The sequence below is a fragment of the Sarcophilus harrisii genome, chromosome 1 (genome assembly GCF_902635505.1).
Source record: "Sarcophilus harrisii chromosome 1, mSarHar1.11, whole genome shotgun sequence".
In the NCBI taxonomy this organism is placed as follows: Eukaryota; Metazoa; Chordata; class Mammalia; order Dasyuromorphia; family Dasyuridae; genus Sarcophilus; species Sarcophilus harrisii.
Window position 1 is genome coordinate 95,811,628 of NC_045426.1, and position 4,477 is coordinate 95,816,104.

A 4,477-nucleotide genomic window follows, 5' to 3' on the forward strand; every position below is an offset into this window, starting at 1 on the left:
GAAAATCCTAGTTCAAATTTTCCCTGAGAGACTTGCAAACATTATAAAACTTATCCTGGTCACTTAACCACTTAGCTTCAATTTCCTTATCAGTAAAACAGAAGTAATAATGGCACTTAATTTCAGAGAATTGTTGTGAGCATTTATTAAGTTACCCCATGAAAGAAACTCCATCTTATATAATTCTAAGATTCTGAAAACTAGATTGGGCAAATGCATTCTCTAAGTATCCATTCTCTTCAGGAGAAAAGAAAATGACAAGAAAATGAGGTCTTCTATTAATCTTTCTATAAACCAGTATATCAATATGTAGAAATACCATGCAAACTATTTTTCTTTTTGTGTTGGTTTGATGATACTCAAACAAAGGTAAAGTAAGCATTTTCCCCACTGCATTTAATGAATCCATTTGGTTCTGTCTACTTCTCTGACTTCTAACTTCCCTCACATTTTATGTTTACTTAGCAATGACCCTATTGTTGTCTGTGAAACCAGGAATAGGCTACCATTAAACTTTCCTTCCATTAAAGTGAACAACCATTGATTTCATTACCAAAAGAGAGGACCTAATGACTGGGGGAAAAAAAAACACACACACACACATTGATGGAATTTGTGTGGGGAAGAGTGTGGATTAAGTAATTAAACTTTCAACTTTATAATCTTTTTCAGATAAAAGAGAATTTTTGCATTGTTATCATCTTTCCAGTTAGTGATGTTTAAAAAATTTGTTTATTAAGTCCCACATACAGCCAGACCAAAAATTCTGAAGGTCTTCCCTTCCCAGACATATCTTTTATATTCATTCTAACTTAACCTTTACTCAGTGGGCATTAACTCAAACAAACTAAGATCCAGAAAAAAAAAATACTTTAATTTGAAAAGGCCAAAGCCACTCACTGCATCCTAGGCCATCACCAGTTATTTTGACTCTTGTCTTGCTATTAGATTCCAATGACTGGAGGAAAGAATAAGGCTAATGACTATACAGTTATGCCTCACTTAAATTCAATTCACTTGCAAGTCAGGACATTATCCTGAGCCTTCTTTGAGAAGGAAGATTGAACAACAACATAATGACAGATGGGAGAAATGTCGAAAAAAATAGATTTGTAGGAAGATAAATATTCCAAAGTTTTAAGGAGAACTTAAGCACATTTCATAACAGAAATCAATAACAGTAAAGTACAGACATATCATTCATAAATATTCTTTCCTCAATTTGTCTAGTTTTGTTTCAATATTGCATTCAAGAAAAGCTTTGGCTACATACTCAACAAAAAGTGTTTCATTTAGTTATATCATTTTCTTCTGCTCTTGATCTCTATTAGGTGCATAGATTAATGGTTCTAAATCTGGCAGCAAGAGGAAGAGAAATAAGTAGGCAATAAGTCTCCAAATCACTGAGAGTTGACTAGAAAGTCTCTAAACTTCACCAGTGACAAGGAAGAAATATTATTTAAACAAGAATAAAGAAAAATCCCTTTAAATGAGGTCACTGAACTCAACCATTTTTCCTTATGGCAATTAAATTTATGTCATACTTTTATCATGACTTATGCCATACATTTTATGACATGATTTATGCCATACATTAAGTCAAGATTTAATGACTCTTAATATCAATATTTACAAGTGGCCTTATGATTGTCTTCAAAATATGTGAAAGTCAAAAGTGCAAGTAATATAAAAAGAGTAGTCTATTAAATGCATCAATAATGGGAAGCATTGTCCAATATTCTAGATTGAAGTTGGGAATTGATTGTCAACTGAAGAATATTCTGGGACCATATATGCAATGTATCTGTTATTGAGCTTCTCTGTTCCTGCTTCCTTTAATTCTGGTCATCTCTAAATCTGGACACATCACTATTTTACTGAGCCTTTTTCTGAAAATCCAAAACAAAAATAGGAAAGTAAATCAAAGGAATTACTGTCTTCATTTTTTTGTTTGCATTTTTTTTTTAAGGAAGAAGCAAAAGGTTAAATACTAGATTCCATTCCCAAACAAAATGAATAATATTATAATTTATTTTATTTTTTACCTGCATGTTTTATTTAGAACAGTTATGCCACACAGAAGCATATTCTCACATTCAAAATTAAAATTAGACATACACACAATGAGGGAGAAGGGACAAACAGTCAACAAGCAGTGGACAACTCCGTGTTGTGAAGATCCTCCCTCCTTCCACTAACTATTCAGCATGCTTGGTGATAAATTTTTACGTACAAGATATTTCTACTATGAAATGTTAACCCCCAAAACTAATGTCACTAAAGATAAAAGTCTTAATTTCATATGTCTAAGTAGTATGGAGCTTCCTTCAAAGTTAATGGAATTGGAAAAGGTAAACTGACTGAGGGGGGGAGGGGGAAGAAAAATCATTATATCATACATGTCTTTGTCCAGATTTTTACAGATCTGTAGATATTTTGGGCCGTGTCTTTGCCAATTCTCCATGTTTGATCATAAACACTATAAATTTCATCTTCTCCACCAGCAAAACCAATGTCCATACCCCTAATTTGGTTGAATTCTCTTATGAGCCAGAACTCTGTATTTAAAACAAGGATTCTTACAAGGTGTTGTCAGTGGAATTGATGAAACAATGGTTTTCTAGTTTAGCATGGTGCTTAATAGTTTTCTAAATTCAGTATGATTGATTTAATCTTACAACAAATAATGGTTTTCTAATGATATAATGATTGGTTTATACCCAGTGTAAGGCATGTAAGCTGAGACAAACAGCCAGGAAGACACCCAGATTCACTTACTTCATCTCACATCACTGTGGTGGCAGGCCTGGCCTCCTGCACTTCCCCCACTGAGACCAAGGTCGCTCTGAAAGGCTCTCTAGAAAGCTGCCTAGCCCCAGGCTTTAAATAAAGACTTTGGACTTTAACACATGGCTATTCTTGTGGTGATTACTGAACTGAAATGAAGGCTGCTTCAAGACCTTCAGAAAACCAAAGGAGAACACTACAGAATACCCTCTGGTCACATTGAACTTCACTGGAAGTCAGAGGATTGGGCACCCCAAGAGCAAAGATTTCACTGGTATTTCAATTCTTGTTTCTCTGTAGTTTTAATTTGTTATCAGGAGCTGCTTTGAAAAGATTTCTCTCACCTCATCTCTTTTTGCATCTATCATGTCTTATTTCATCTCATTCTTGAGCTTCCCCATCTTTTACTACATGGGTCTTAATTCCAATTTATTTTCTCTCCCAAGATTTCCAGGCCATTTCTTGGAGCTTCTTTTCATGTTTTTCCTTTTCCTTTTGGGCCATTTTTCCTCTCCATTTGAGCCCACATCTCCACTGTGTCATGAATCTATCAGAATTGTAGAGAGCTTCAGCTAGTTTGGCAAAGCTCTCTACATGGAGTGTCTGCAATCCTCTGCCATCAGCAGCCAGATGTTTACCTAATGGAATAGTATAACTTTTTGCATTTTTCCCATTTGCAACACAAGGTGGAATTTTCCATTTTTGCTGCTCTTTCACAATCACCTTTTGGCTAGGATTATACATGACAGGTGCAGGAGAAGGAGGAGGACCATGAGGAATTTTCTTATTAATTTTGAATCTGAGACTCCATTGGATCTTTTTTTGCATTTCCATCATCTGCATAAATCTTTGCTTAGCTTCAAAATTGAAAGCAACTCCTTGCTGAGATGGTGTATATGGATATATTAAGCTGGAACTAGTTTATCTGCAGCTCAAACTGGCATAGCAACAACAACCTTCTGAGATGCAGATTTCTCCAGAGCAACCCTTGTCTTTTCTGTAATCTCTTTAATTACTTCTTTATCAGGTGTTTGCAGGTCTGCCTCATCTACATTCATAACTTTTTTGGCAACTAGATCAGTGCACTAGCTATAAATAACCTTGTCCTTTGATTGTCCCTGTCAAGCAATTGCATCATATTTAATTTTTCCCTCTATATCTACCTAAATTGTCAATGCATTGGACATTTTCTTCTTTCTTCCCATATCCAATGAGTATTGGGCCAATGTATTTCTGGAAAGGCATCTCCATCTCCAAAATTCTCTAACAAAAAAGATAATATCCAACTTTTCTGATACTCATAAAAAGGAAGATCTTTTCTTGAGGATACCAATGGAATCTGCCTTGATCTCTGGTTTTGCCCTTACTTCAACCTCAAGATGGTCCTGAGAAAGCTGAATTGCATCAGGTAAAAAGCTGGACAGTGCCATCTTTTGCCTTTGCTTCTCTGTATTTGAATTTTAAGTATTTGTGTTGTTCTTGCTCCTTAAGGCTGAAAGCCTGAAATGTAAAAAGAGTAAGAGAATGAAATTCTCTGTAAACAGCAGGTGCTTCACAACTGCCTATTGAAAACTAATCATAAGAAAGCAAGTTTTTGCTGTGACAACAAACCAAGACATTTTGGGTTTCCTATATGGTTTCAGAACTACATTCACTTTTCAGTACAAGCCTGATTACTCTCCAAAAATGC

At 35.1% G+C, this 4,477-nt stretch overlaps 1 pseudogene; it reads right to left on the bottom strand.

The window, feature by feature from the left end:
- Positions 1–1,807: 1,807 nt before the first annotated feature.
- On the bottom strand, positions 1,808–4,264 carry LOC100921231 (annotated as a pseudogene).
- Positions 4,265–4,477: the final 213 nt, after the last annotated feature.